General features: G+C 41.6%; 1 protein-coding gene across 2 annotated transcripts in view; it reads left to right on the plus strand.

The window, feature by feature from the left end:
• The first annotated feature begins 13706 nt into the window (after positions 1-13706).
• Positions 13707-15994, plus strand: part of HHAT (hedgehog acyltransferase) — a 280070-nt gene continuing 277782 nt past the window's right edge. For both annotated transcript variants that reach the window (XM_033939836.1, XM_033939837.1), the window contains exon 1: positions 13707-13870. The gene's annotated coding sequence lies outside the window, so the exon portion shown is untranslated. The remainder of the gene's footprint in view (positions 13871-15994) is intronic.

Raw genomic sequence — 15994 nt, forward strand, 5'->3', positions numbered from 1 at the left:
ATGTGCGCTCCGTATGGACCAGTCCACAACTGATTTAAAAAATAATTCACAATTAAGCCAAAATGCGGAGATATAGGACAAAAATGGGAGATCTAATTTCTAGCCTCATAATTAGAAAAAGATATGTGATGTTTTTCGAGAGCAACATTGTGTTTAGTTGTTACCTGTTAAAATGCACAAATATGCAGAATAACCCCAAAATATAGTGTGACCTTATAAGTACAAAAGACAGACTGCCTTGGTTAGCTAAGTATTCTGAAGATAGGCAGCGGTACAGAGCTTCAGAGGACCTGCTTCTGATACACAAAAATGCAGACAGAGTTATCTGTGTTCCTGTGCATGCTGCTGTGTGTTCATTGATATTCCTGTGTCAGAAGAAATTAAAAACATAGTCTGAAGGGGATGTAATGGAGAGATGATTACAGGCAATGTTTACTGCTAAAGAATCAGAGAGAAAATTGATGTTGAACTTTATAATCAAAATATTCAAATTAATTCAAAAATAAATGGGCTCACAACTTTATACTATCAAAGAAAGTCAAGGAAAACCATATCAGATATACACGTACACCCCTAGAATCTATACTGCATATGGCACTGAGATTTTGATGCCAAAACTTGTGTGCAGATTGGAGAACTTAAATTAATTGATGTTAACAATCAAACATTGCAGTTAATTGGCAAGAACTGAAATTTGTTCATAACATCCATGCACTTAAATTCACTAGCGTGCATCTCTAAAGGGGGTGTGGCCAGGAGTGTGACAGAGGTATTCCTAAAAGTTGCACGCAGGGTTGTAGAATAACCCTAGTTATATGCCAAAATGCCTGACGAGAGAGATATTCTCATTTCATGTTAAATATATGAACTCTCTGAAATGAACTGCTGGCGCCTAAGTTAATTGAAGAATGCCGTTAGAAATGGCAAAAACCCGACAAGGTTGACGCACCTACTGGTATCTAAATTAAAGGCGCTGGAATTGTGCCTACTTTTAGGCCGCCGAACACCAAAGTAGGCATGGCCAATGCTGGAAGTGGCATTAGGCGGCCTAAACACCTACTTTGTATTTATTGTAAGAATGTCAAATTGTAACTCTTCTTGACTATATATTATGGGGCTCATAATCAAAAGAGAAAAACATCCAAAAACCGGCCTAAGTCGGCACTTGGACGAACATTTCCCAAATACGTCCAAGTGCTGATAATAAAAACGGGTTTTGGACGTATTTCTAAATGACCTAGGCCTTCATAGAGCCGCTGAACGACCAAAGCTAAATGGGGCATTTCAGGAGGAGTGTCGAGGGCGGGAGTTGGGCGGGACGTGGGCCGGCTTAGACTTAGTCGTACAGCATGTATAACCGAAAGTTATACAGCCCAGGATCGACAGAACTTGGACGTTGTGACTTAGACCATGTAAAACATGACCCCTCACACACACTACCCCAGTGATCACCGACCTCCCCCCAACATAAAAATATTAATCACACCTTTAAAATTCAGCCTCCAGACCATCATCACCTGGCCGCCTGTCATAGGAAAACCTAGTCGTCAAGCACAGAGGCGGCTTAAGCCATCTTGGAGGTGGGTTAGGGACCCATGGAGAGGAGGACCCATGCCCATAAGCCCCTGTAATCACTGCATTGATACTTAAACATGTGCACTCCCCTATACATCCCCAAACCCCTTTTTTACTGGCATACGAGTGGCTCCTGCAGCCATAAGGGCTATTAGGGTGGTAGATAAGTGGGTCTAGGAGATTCTGGAGGTAGTTTGGGGGGTTCATCATGACCTATAAGGGAGATGTAGTGAGGAGAAGACATGGCACCCTTTTTGTGAAGTTCACAGCAGTGCCCTGTAAGGTACCGCACTATTTAGGTGGCACATCTGGGTGTTTAGTCCATCATTTTGCAGACCCCTCCCACATCCAACAGGGCTTGTTCTAGGCGTTTTTAACTTGGATGAAAAGTTGGATGGAAATGTGGTATAAAGATGGATGATTTAGCGGCTTGGACGATCAGATCAGCAGGACGTATAATTAGATGATTTTCAAAACAAAAAAAATTTGGGACGTATTTTTTGAAAATGTGTCCTAGGCTGTTTTTTTACTTTGGACGACTTGCGACTTATACGCAAACGGACTTAGACGTCCCTTTCAATTATGCCCCTCCACGTATGTTAACCTTTAACCCGTTCTGAGCTCGCTGGGGAGAACGGGATATAAAGCTACAATAAATAACAATGTACAAAACACTTAGGGTTCCTTTTACGAAGCCGCGTTAGCGGTTTAACGCATGTAATAGCGTACGCTAAACTGCCGGCCACGCTAGACGCTAACGCCTGCATTGAGTTGGCTTTAGTTCTAGCCACGTAGTGCAGGTTTAGCGCGCGCCAAAACTGCTAATGCTTCTTCGTAAAAGGAGCCCTTAATCACACCTTAAAGAATGTGCATAGTTGTTTTCATCTGACCCTTCTAAAAAGTTTCCAGAACCTCAAATCATTTAGAATGAGATAGCCCTCAGTAGTTAGTACTAGGCATTACTATAGCTGGACCATCATACGATTTCATAACATAACATAAGAACATAAGCAATGCCTCCGCTGGGTCAGACCTGAGGTCCATCGTGCCCAGCAGCCCGCTCATGCGGCGGCCCAACAGGTCCAGGACCTGCACAGTAATCTTCTATCTATACCCTTCTATCCCCTTTTCCAGCAGGAAATTGTCCAGTCCTTTCTTGAACCCCAGTACCGTACTCTGCCCTTTTACGCTCTCTGGAAGCGCATTCCAGGTGTCCACCACACATTGGGTAAAGAAGAACTTCCTAGCATTCATTTTGAATCTGTCCCCTTTCAACTTTTCCGAATGCCCTCTTGTTCTTTTATCATTTGAAAGTCTGAAGAATCTGTCCCTCTCTACTCTCTCTATGCCCTTCATGATCTTGTAGGTCTCTATCATATCCCCTCTAAGTCTCCTCTTCTCCAGGGGAAAGAGACCCAGTTTCTCCAATCTCTCAGCGTATGACAGGTTTTCCATCCATCCCTTTTATCAGACGTGTTGCTCTCCTCTGAACCTTCTCGAGTAACGCCATGTCTTTCTTAAGGTACAGAGACCAATATTGGACGCAGTACTCCAGATGCGGATGCACCATCGCCCGATACAATGGCAAGATAACTTCTTTCGTTCTGGTAGTAATATCCTTCTTAATTCCGCTTATAATAACACTCCACTATACCTGTGGGCATTTGCCATGTGGCACTCGGCTGCACAGCTATGTAAAAGGGGACCTAAGTATTTTGTACATTGTTCATCTCAGAGAGTTCTTATATTTCACATGGAGTTGGGCACGAGCATGTATACCAGGTTTCAGTTCAATACTTCAAAGGGCAGTAATGATTCAAACCTCCCTTGTGCTCCTCCTATTTCAATGTGGTTTTATCAGAAAGTTTCCCAGGCCCTCAGCGGTGCCACCATAGGTTCAATAAGCTATCATAACCAATGGATTTATGCCCCTAATCGTCATCGGGTGCCTGGTATTATAAAGGTCTAATATTTTATCTATATTTATGATTTTTCAATTTTTCAATAAGTTAAATAATTTAATAATTTAAATGCTTTAAATAGCAGAAGTGCTTAAATGGTAAATGCTATGCACTTAGCTTGGGTGGTTAGCCTAGAGGGACAGAGTCGCCAACATGTTTCACCCCGTTAAGGTTTCCTCAGGGCAATATCCCTGCAATAAAAAAACAACTTTAATAATCCATAAAATTGCAAAACATGCCTATAGATTATACTAGTAACGTTCTCTTACCTCATAACTATACACTCAACACGACGCGGCCACCCATTCTGTGATCAAAGATGGCCGCGGCGTGTACTGTAGCTTCTTAAATATTCTCTCTCCCGGCTAAGACCAACGTCATCGGGTGAGCCCGGATGCGCGGAAGTAACCGCGAAACCGGGGAAACCCGTGGGAGGAAATTCAAAGGATTAAACCCACTCCCGCTTTACTGTCCGTAGACAGGGAACTGAAACAAAACCTCACCAGAGAGATTGCCATTCTAATTCTAAGTTCAACCCATAAGGGGAAACAGAGTTGAGTTGGTATATCCACTTTTGTTCTAGGAAATTAAGTTTTGCTTCCAAATTGCCTTTTTGTCCCTGAAAATCAATGACATCAATCACACGCCATCTAATCTGATCAACAGAGTGATTTTTAGCCAGCCAATGGGTCACCAAGGGGGCTGTCAGAGTTTCAGTGGAAATCCTAGACTTGTGTTCATTAAGTCTGACTTGGATGGCCCGCTTAGTGCGTCCTACATAAACTAAGGGGCATGGGCAAATGATGATGTATATAACCCAAGTAGACCTACAAGTAGTATGGATTCTGGCCCGAATGGTGTGTCCCGTGAGAGGGTCCCGCCATATACTACCCTTGATGGTCTTATCACACCATTGGCAGTGAGAGCATTTGGTGTGGGCTGCCTGGTTATCCATATGGCGAACTTGGCGAGTGAGCATCTGACCGATCGTGGTGCCCCTGGTGTAAGCTATAAGAGGAAATTCTTGCAAACCCCTCAAAGTCCTCAGAATGGGCCAATGTTGTCTAATAGAGCCCACCACCCCTTTGGCTGCATCCGAAAATTTTTTAATCAAAATCCATATTTAAATATATTCAAATACATCCAATAGGTATAATTTAAACATTTAATTAATAATAGCCCCAAGACTACCACCTCCAGTATAGACCAGTGAATAAAGTGCATTACAAAGAATAGAAAATACAAATAGATAATTTTGGACTTTTTAGATTATCTGTTTGTATTTTCTATTCTAAAAAATACTTCGATTCATCCTTTCAATTACTTGTACAATCATCCATCTTGAGTACGCTGGATTACTGCAACATTATATATCTGGGAGCTTATAAGAAGACACTTAACAAGCTGAGATTAATTCAGAACACTGCGGTCCGGCTCATCTTTGGTTTAAAAAAAATGGTGGAATCCAGAATACTCTTCAAGTTTGCCTGCATCAGCTACAAAGCTATCTTTGGGATGTTACCAACTTACCTCGCCTCTCAATTCATCCTCAACAGCTCTAATAAGACTCTCGCAGAATAAATCTCTTTAATTACCCATCCCTGAAATCATGTCTTTATAAGAAGTTCCTAGACAGAATGTTATCATTCCAGGCAGCCAAACTGAACACATGGCTCGTAAAACCCATTCTCGAGGCCACTTCTTACACCGACTTCAGAAAATCACTGAAGACCCATCTCTTTAACAAATTCTAATTCCTAATTCTTGCCCAATCTCCCTCAGCTATCCTCATCCCAATCCCCAATTCTCTTGATTTTAGATTAACTCATCCTTCTTCCCATTTGTATAGGTATTCCACCCAAATTGTTTTCCCCTGCACCCCAATCTCTGACTAGATATTTCCTTTTGATTCAAACCATCTTGGTTCTCTTCCATTTGCAATTTGTATCCCAGAAAGTACTTTTTCTGTTCCCCTTCCATCTCATACACTCATTGTATGTATCTCGTTGTAAACATCTCTTACTTCTTGTTATAAACATCTCTTATTCTCATTGTATGTAACTTGTTGTAAACCGCTTTGAACTTATGGTATAGCGGTATATAAGAAATAAAATTATTATTATTATTATTAACGGCGGTCTTGAACATGCATAACTTCATTTCATTTATCACCTGATAGTCATAAAAGCTAACATCTTGTAATGAATAGTCCCCTCAAAGTGAGGTCCTTTCACTAAGGCGCACTGGCTATTTTAGCACGCGCCTTAGTAAAAGGACCCCATTATGCTGTTCCTGTGCAACTGTTTTTTAATTACTATAATGATAACTCCTGAGTTTTTAAATGCATAAGTTTTTCACCCTTCTGAGATTCTGTGTGCTATTCTGCACTGCATATTGAATAGAATCTTCCTAGTATTTAACTGTAATAAATATATGTGGCTAGAATACAAATTAAGAAAGACGAGAAAAAAAATCCCAGAGTCTGTGCTGACCCCTGGTGGATATTGGCAAAATAAATACAGTATTCATGAAAACAATGCTGACACAGGAACATGATCTGTGTAGTCATCTGAGGTTTCTTCTGCATTCTGAAGGTGAGGGAATTTTAATGTTTCTACAAAAATGTCTTTTTAAAAATGCATCCATTACCCTATCGCTACTTAGGTGCATAAATATATTCTTATACGAATGATATTTTACTACTTATTCCTGTACTGTGAATATTTATTTTTTATTTTATTTTATTAATTTATTTAAAACTTTATATACCTTATATTAACTATACAGTTTACAAAGATTACAATCATAACAGGTTGAGCACCACATATAAACACAATTGCAGAACAATACTTGTAAAAAAGGGGGGAAAAAAAGAAAAACCAGACAGCTCAGGTCAGTGTCTAATAAACCTAACGGTTAATGTTTTACAAAGCCATGCAGCAACAGCCCCGAAGCCCTTTAATAATAATAATAATAATAATTTTATTCTTATATACTGCCAAAGCCATAGTAGTTCGAGGCAGTTTACAATAAGAGGAGCTGGACAATCAGCGAAGTAAGTTTTTAAAGTACATGAAGCGGATACAGGGAAAAGAGGGCTGGAACATGCTGCAAACAATCAGTGAGAATAGGCGCACTGGACAGTCATCAATACATGTAGGCAGAGAACAGAGCGGGAAAGAGAGATCGTGGTAAAAATCAGATGGAGTAAAGCGAAAGGGCAAAGGGAGCATTTAGGATACTTAGATAGGATGAAGAGTGCGTTATTAAGTTGCTCAGCCAGTTGTTCATTTGGCCTGCTTGGAAAGCAAGTGTTCTGTCTAGGTGGATGGGTGAACATGTGGACTCTCTATGGGCTTTGGGGCCGTTAGCGCAGCCGCTAGTGCGGTTTTGTAAAAGAGGCTGTAACACAGGAAAATGCTAACAAACAAATGAGTTTTCAGTATTTTCTTAAAATTCATCCTCCCAGCACCGCATCGCAAAATTCCGGGCAACGCATTCCAAAGTTTAGCACCTCCACAGACAGCATCGCTGCACCAATCCTAACATGAGAGATTGGCATCGCACCCTCCAAGCTCAGTTTCATATTATTTTCTGATCTCAGACACCTTCTAGGCTGATAAATTTCAAAAAATCCTGTAACCTGTAAGTGATCTATTACTATATAGTAACCCTCTAATTGTATCCTTCAATTCCCTTTTCCCTGCTCCAGCGCTCATAGGAATTCTATGAACGTCGGCGCAGTTACCGCCACTGCGGGTGCTAAAACCCACGCTACATGTTAGTAAAGGAGGGGGAAAGGTAGCAAATTGGTTTTACCACTTTTCTGAAATTAAACAGAGAAAACTACATTATTAGGTTAAGAAATTCCACAGATTTTGTACCAGATTGATTGTATTTGAATTCTGGCATCTCCTTACCTGTTGAAAGCTCATAGAATACTGGAGTAATGCTGGATGCAACATTGTCTTTAAATATCCAAGTGAATACAATAATTAAAAGAGTATTTTTGAAGCTTTGCCAGCTTCATAAAATTAGATCTCTTGTGTTTTGAAGCACAGTATTTATTGGTTCAAATTCTTATTGCCTCACAATTATATTATTGTACTGGCATTTCTGTTGCTCTTAAGGCTAGGGGCTTTTTCTATCAAACTGCGCTAGCAGTTTGTAGCGCGGTGAGCCACACTGAATGGCCCACGCTGCTCCCTATGAAAGTCAGGAGCAGTGCGGATCATTCAGCATGGCTCTCTGTGCTAAAAACTGCTAGCGCAGTTGGAGAGAAGATGCCCTAGGTTTGCAATTACTGCAAAACACAGCTGGTAGAATGAATTTTGGATTGCTAGGATGATGCCTCTCTTGATTTAATTGTATTGGTTGCCAGATGAGGCAAGAATGTTTTAAAATGGCTTTCTTGATCTATGGGGGTTTTGATGATGCTGTTCCTGAATATTTTACATATCAGCTTTTAAGCTATGCCCTTAGGAGATCCCTTTGTACTAATAATAATTTAATATCAAATTTTCCTTTCATAAAAACCTTGGGTTCTAAAACTATTTTTAAATACAACTTTTGGTAATCAAGCAGCTTTATTAGGGAATAATCTTCCGAAAGATCTTAGAATTACTGTTCCTTATCAAGCTTTTTTGAGAAAACTTAAAACTTTCATATTTGAAAAAATTCTTGTCTTGATTTTCACTTTAATTGCTATTTTTTGTATTAATATTTGTATTTAGCTGTGTAATCAAATTTAAATATTTGTGACCGATATTTCAGGGAACAAGATGGCGGCGGTGTGACTGCACTCAGAACTGGAGCTCCATCTTACCTTGCCATTTTTTTTCTTGCCAAACGGCTTTCTCTGCTTCGGATACAATGCCCCATACTAAACGCAAGGGCGTTCTTCGGGGGGACTCCTCCGCACCCGGACAACCGATAAGACCACAGACTCTGAGGCAGTGACCCTTGGAACTATTTGGAAGAGTCTTCAGAGACTCGAAGCAGTGGCTACGAAATCATCTGAAGACATCTCTAAGGTAGCAATTAAATTGGATGATTTATCTTCTTCTGTACAAAATATTCAATTAGAAATGCACAGAAAATTTGAATTAGTGAACAAAGAAATTTCCTCATTAAAATCTATTTCTTCCGCTATGGTTCAAGATAGAACTTTTATTCAATGAAAAATTGAAAACTTGGAAAACTTTAGTAGAAGATTGAATTTAAGAATGTTGAATTTTCCTAAGTTAACCTTGGGTACACCTAGGGAAGCTTTCAAAAGATATTTAGTGGAGACATTAAAAATTTCACCTAAATGTATACTACCTATAAATAAAATATATTACTTACCAAGGAAATCACAGAATTCTCACCCTCAGGAAGTAGACTTACATAATTTAACTGGTATCCTTGAGACATCTCAGGAAGAAATTCAATATTGAAGCACTATGATTATTTCATTGGTGTTTGAGCAGGATTTAAACATGATAATGAAAACTTATTTCCGTTTTTCCCAAAATTCGTTTTTGGAAGAAAAAATTTGGATTTCCCCTGATGTTATTAAATCCACTCAAGAGTGGAGGAAATTATTCCTGAGCATGAGGGAAGAGACAATAAAAATGGGAGCAACTTTCTTATTAAGTTATCCTTGTAAATGTGTGATAAAGTTTGCAGAAACCAAATATGTATATTTTGTACCGGAACAGCTTCGTAGTTTTCTGGACTCAAAAAAAATCTGACTAATTAATAAAGAGCAGCTAGATAGACTTTGCCGGAATTAATCATGTTAAGCCTTTTACCTAAAGTTGATTAACATTGTTATGAAATCTCCTTATCTTTATTATCATCTTGTCTTCTTAAGAATGGCTTTAGTGGTCTAAGGAAGAGTATATATAATTACTGGATAAAATTTTTTCGCTTGTTGTTTTATATTTTATTATTCTTTATGTATTATACAATATGTACAATATTTTGATTCTTGCTTATTTATCTTTCTGATTTTCTGTAGCAAGAGGTTTCATGTGTTATATGTTGAAATCAATCAATAAAAAAAAACAAAAAAAACAACATATTTGTGACCTTTTCAAATTCTAAGACCAAAGCATTGGGATTCTCCATGGGAACTGGCCCCGGACTGAGAAGACCACAATGAAGAGGCAGCCTGAGACCTTTGTCCTACTGAAGGCATACCAGGTCTGCATACCAAGGCCGGTGAGGCCAATCCGGAGCTACTAGGATCATACAGCCTGCATAAGAGGCAATCTGGCGGATGACCCTGCCCACCATGGGCCAAGGAGGGATGACATAAAGGAAACTGACCGGTGATCAGGGTTGGACCAACGTGTTGAACCCCATGCTTCCCTGTTCCACCCTTTGACTGAAGAAGCATCAAGCCTTCATGTTCTTGGCTGAAGCCATCGAGACCATCACTGATCTACCCCAACACTGCACAATTAGAATGAATGGCCTGCTTGAGAGTAACCATTCTCCCAGGTCCAGGAACTGTCGACTTAGAAAGTCGGCCTGAACATTTTCCACTCTGGCCACGTGAGCCGCGGAGAGAGCCTGAAGGTGGATTTCAGCCCACTAAAAGAGCTCACATAAGCTTTTTCCTCTAGGACATTTCCCAGAGCCTGCAGAGCTAGACGAATGGCTCTGAGCTCCAGATGATTTATGGACCACTTATTTTGATGGGGATTCCATTGACCCTGAACCGAGTGATCCCCGTGAACTTTGGACATACAGCGGCTAAGAAGCTTAGCAAGACGTCCAGAAAGTCGGTTTCGAAAATCAGCACTTGGACAAGCTGGCTATTAGGACATCCAAGTGCCGGTTTATGCCGTCTTTTGGACATCTTTCTTTTTTGAAAATGAACTTCCATAGTTTTGTCTTTCCTCTCTCCTCAGTATCTCAGAAGGGATGAAGAGGGTTCTCAATAGGGAAGTTGCTTAAGCAGCTACTGTCACTCGTACAATCCTGGTTACTCCTTGACTGGTACACCAGCTTGGGTAGCACAACATCTGGAATCTATAAAGAATCTATGTTTCTGAGTAAAGTAAGTAGGTCAGTTTTCAAATAGACTGCACTGGCAGTTGATGAATATGTAAGTCCACTATCCATAGATTTTCAAATGTTGTACACTTTAGGCTTCCATTTGAAGAGGTCTTTCCTAAGGCATACAGTCAGTGTCTAGGAAGATAGAAAACCAGACTGTTATTCCTATGGGTGGCAGGGGTTTAAACTCAAGAGAGTTTCCTATTAAACACAGTCCCATCCCTCTGATTATAATACTACACTCCTAGCTCATTTTTCGGCAGAAGCCAGATCAATTAGTTGTGCTCTGTCTGCCTACCACTGAAGTCAGACAAGAAGCAAAATCTTATTAGTTATAGCAGTGTTCTTCAACCACCAGTCCGTGGACTAGTGCCGGTCCACAGAAATTTCCTGCCGATCCACAGGGCCAGCACCTGCATCAGGCCCAAAACAGTGTTCTTCAACCGCCGGTCCATGGTGTGATTGATGCAGTGTTATCTTCGAGCCAGCTCCTTCTTCCTCACTGATTCAGTGCACGAAGCCACGGGCAGTGGCTCCTACGCATGTCCTGCGCCTGGACCAGAAGCCTTGGCTTCCAGATGAGGTGCGGGACGCACAAAGAGTCGCTGCCCACAGCTTTGTGCACTGCATCAGTGAGGAAGAGGGAGCCGGCCTGAAGATAACACCGGGGGCGGCATAAAATGGCCAGGTGGGAGTAAGCCAGAAGGTAAGGCATAGCACGGAGGGAGGGAGACAACAAAGGTAGGGGGGAATGATTTTATTTTTGAATTTAGTGAATGAATTATGTGAATTTTGAGAATTTACATCTGCTGTCAGTGTGCTTTGTGTAGTTTAATTTTGTGGTTAACCATTATGTGTTATTGATAAGATTATATTGTGTGTATTTATGAAAAATGAATGGAAAAAATAGTGTTACAATTAGTACTATTATGGAGGTGGGATCTTGGGTGGAGATTGGGTAGAGATGGGCGGGGTCTGGGCCATGACTTAACCCAGTGTTCTTCAACTGCCGGTCCGCGGACTGATGCCGGTCCACATAATAATTCTTTTATTTCTACCAGTCCATAGGTGTAAAAAGGTTGAAGAACACTGAGTTATAGTAGAGGCACTGAGAATCTAAGCAGACACCCACAATATTACCAGCTGCCGTTATACCCAATTAGGGACCATTCACTAATTATGTAACATCTGAAGGAGGGGGAGGGGTTGACTATGGTGTGACACAGTGTTAAAGAGAGAGGGAGAGGTTGAAAGATGCATCAAGTAAGGTATAAGGAATTCTTACTGGTTTGTATATTTACAGAATGCATGACAGTACGTTTAATACTTTGCAAACATAACGTGCTACTTCCCAACTTAATTTGAGCTTATTTAAATAATTTCTTAAACACATATAATCATCAGTAATTTAAGAATATAAGAATTGCCATACTGGGACAGACTGAATGTCCATCAAGCCCAGCATCCTGTTTCAAACAGTGGCCAACCCAGGTCCCAATTACCCAGCTAGATCCCAAGTAGTAAAACACATTTTATGCTGCTTATTCGAGGAATAAGCCCCCTTTTATCATGCTGCGCTAGAGATTTTTAGTGTAAGCCGGCAAGGTAAGTGCTCACGTGAAGTTACTTACCAGTAACGGAGGTTCTCTGGGACAGAAGGATCAGTCAGCTACCCTTAGTGATGTCATCCGACAGCCCTGAAAGAGGATTTGCTCTCCCAGAGTTCAAAGGAAGGCTTTTGTAGCCCCCTCTCAGCATGTATTAGCCCCCCTTTATAAGCCCCTGGTGCAGTCTCGTGGACTCAGGTGTCTCTTGCTAGGTTCTGCGGAGTGCCTAGCAGTGTCATCTGTATGGAGATGAGTGCGGGATAATGTGGCTGACTGATCCTGCTGTCCTGGAGAACTTCCGTTACTGGTAAGTAACTTCACTTTCTCCCTGGACAAACAGGATGAGTCAGCCACCCTTAGTGTCTCCCTAGCTGAGGAGTGTGGAAGGGTGAGTGGTGGCTTGTCTGATCTGATTTCATGGCCCTTTCCACACGAGGGCCTGCTGCTGTGGCAGGATGAGCCTGCTGGTGTCCCTTTTCTTGCCATCGGCCCTCCTCCCCATATGGACTGCTGCTAGGCACTCTGCAGTACCTAGCTAGAGACACCCATCCTGAAGCCATGAGGCTGCAGCAGGGGCAATAAAAGTGGAGGGGGCTAGCATATGCTCAGAGGGGGCTACAAAAGTCTTCCTTTGAGCTCTGGGAGAGCAAATCCGCTTTCAGGGCCTTCAGATGATGTCACCAAAGATGGATGACATCCTGCTTGTACAGGGAGAATCATGAGTTCTAAGACCATTAGAGCATTTACCGTGCAGCTTGATAATAGGGGCCGTATATTATTAAATGTTAAATTTTGTACTATGTTTTATTCTACCAGACTCTAGGGGGGGGGGGGGAGGTGGCTCTACAGTGTGACAGGGAGTTAGGGAAGGAAAAATAGTGTTATATAATAAGTGAATGATCCCTTAAGGACAATTTCCACAAGCTCTTTATCTGGGCAAATGGAAATTCCCTCTCTGTGGTCTGTGTCTAAAAATGCCCTTTTTTTTTTTTTTTTTTTTTTAGATCTATCATAACTGTTGCTTTGTTTTACCAGCAGCTGCCTCCCACCCAGAAAGCTGTCCTAAACCAGTCTTGCCTAATGATCGGGGCCAGTCCTGGCTCTGATTCAGCTGCAATTCCAAAGACCAGGAGAAACTGGCTGGGCCAAAAATTTCTTTAAAATATTTTAAAAAAAGAAATCATTTCCAGTTTTCAAAAAAACAAACCATCGGTATTGCAATGATTTCAAATGACAAAATACCCGAATTCTCTCCCTGACTGCCTGAAGTTTCTTACAGTAGGAATCCACAGTCAGGGCTCTGGAGAGTGGAGACGCCCAAACAGAGCATTAACCAATCGGTGAGGGAATTGCTTAGTGACCAATCAGGAGCTGGTTGACGTCCTCATTCCTGTAGGGAAAAAAAAAAAAAGCTTCATGGAGCCTGTCTGCAGCCTGTGAGGCACACGTGCGTGTTAGCTCACACTAACATACTGCATTGTTTATTAGTTTGACTGTTGGGAGATTGACAGAGAAAGTAACCATTAGGTTTCCAGAAGGAACGGGTGGCACTGCCCTGCTCACCAGCGAGATTCAAGGGAAAAGGCTACGAGATAGGCTTCCCAGGAATTGGCTACAGGAGAGAAGAAGTACAGTATCTAAGTAGCTCGGAATGAATGAGAGCAGAGAGGAGCCCTAGTAAGTGACTAGGAAAGTTTATTTTTGAGGCGTTTGCTAAGCTCAAATTTGTTATTGCAAGCGAGAAGTCTTTATTTCTTTTGTGCTGCTAATACTCTTCTTGAAAAGATTAGGCATTGTGCCCTGTGACTGGTTGTAGCATTTGCTGTGATTTTTTTGGGACATGGTCGAGTGGCTCTACTGTGTAGCTTGATGGGACTTCAGCAGCATTTGTTAGCAACCTTGAGGCAGAGACTGCAAGTGCTTCTCAGTAGTTCAGTTTATTTGATATACCACAAATATAAAACAAAGTAAAATCTAAGATTTGCCGCTAATGGGTCAGACCAGTGGTCCATCGTGCCCAGCAGTCCGCTCACACGGCGCCCCTTAGGTTAAAGACCAGTTCCCTATCTGAGTCTAGCCTTACCTGCGTATGTTCTGTTCCAGCAGGAACTTATCCAACCTTTTCTTGAATCCCTGAAGGGTGCTTTCCCCTATAACAGCCTCTGTAAAAGTGTTCCAGATTTCTACCATTCTCTGGGTGAAGAAGAACTTCCTTCCGTTTGTACAGAATCTATTCCCTTTTAACTTTAATAATAATAATAACTTTATTTTTATTTTTCTATACTGCCACAATCGTACGGACAATTTAGCGAGTGCCCTCTCATTCTCTTCACCTTGGAGAGGGTGAAAAATCTTTCTCTACTAAGTCATTTCCCTTCAATTTCTTGAATGTTTCAATCACGTCCCCTCTCAGTCTCCTCTTTTCAAGGGAGAAGAGGCCCAGAAAATGGAGGAAAGGATTGCTCACAGACACTTGGAGCTGGATTCTATAAACGACACAGTTGTCAATGAACCGCTAGGCAAAGTTTTATAGAATCATGCCAGTGGTGCCTAAGCAAACTCAAGTGTCGCTAGGTGTCCTAGATCAGTGTTTCTTAATACGCGGTGTGCGTACCCTTGGGGGTACGCGGCCTGGCCGTTGGTGGCGCTGCATGTGCTGTCCCTGCACGGAGTTGCTGCAGGGGGAGGATGGAGCGAGTCCGACTCCAACAAAGTAATAGGCTTCAGGAGGGGAGGTTACGGGCGAAGCAGTCAGGGATCAGCTTCTGTGGATGGGTCAGGTCGGCTTGGCTTCGGGAGGGGGGGTGCGGGTGGGGCAGGAAGGGAGAGAGGAAAAAAAAGTTGGGGGGGAATGGAGTGTGTCGGGTGACAGGGTCAGCTTTGGAGGTGGGGTGGGGCAGGCAGGGAGAGAGGAAGAAAAAGTTGGACTCATGAAGGGACAGAGAGAGATGTTGGTTGAGAAATGGAAAGAGGTCTGGAGGGGAGGAAGCATGCAGGAGGCAGAAAGAAAGAAATATTGGATGCACAGTCTGAAGGAAGTGCAACCAGAGACTCATGAAATCATCAGACAACAAAGGTAGGAAAAATGATTTTATTTTCAATTTAGTGATCAAAATGTGTCAGTTTTGTAAATTTATATCTGCTGTCTATATTTTGCTCTATATTTGTCTATTTTTCTATAGTGTTACTGATTGCATAGTTTAAAGTTATTTGCCGTGACCTCTTTGAAAAAAAACCCCACCCCTAATATAAATGATAATTAACATTTTCTCTGTGTACAGTATGCTTTGTGTTTTTATTTAATTTTGTGGTTACCATTATGTATTAATAAGATTATATTGTGTGTATATGAAAAATGGAAGGAAGAAATTGCATTACAATTAGTACTATTATTATGGGGTTGGGGGTCTGGGGTGGAGCTTGAGCGGGTCTGAGGCAGAGCTTGGATGGGATACTTGGTTGGTATTTGTTAGGATTAGGAGGTACTTGGCTTGAAGAAGTTGAGAAACACTGTCCTAGATAGACACCACTCCATTAGACTAGCTTTTCACTTGCCTAATTTGGTGGTGCTTATTTTGAGCGCCTTACAACGCCTAACTCAACCAGGCCTACTGTTTGAGATAGGTGTGGTTAGATGTACTTAGGCGTGGGAGGGCGCCTCCACTTATGTACTGCTTGGTGTCCTAAGAGTTCAAAGCCAAACTCTTAAATTGTTTAATTAGTGTTTTTTTTGATTGGCTGAAAACCAGCGTGGTCAATTACCATGCTGACTAAGCCAATCAAAAAATAAAAATAAGGCGC

This window comes from Geotrypetes seraphini, chromosome 3, assembly GCF_902459505.1.
Source record: "Geotrypetes seraphini chromosome 3, aGeoSer1.1, whole genome shotgun sequence".
NCBI classification, from domain to species: domain Eukaryota; kingdom Metazoa; phylum Chordata; class Amphibia; order Gymnophiona; family Dermophiidae; genus Geotrypetes; species Geotrypetes seraphini.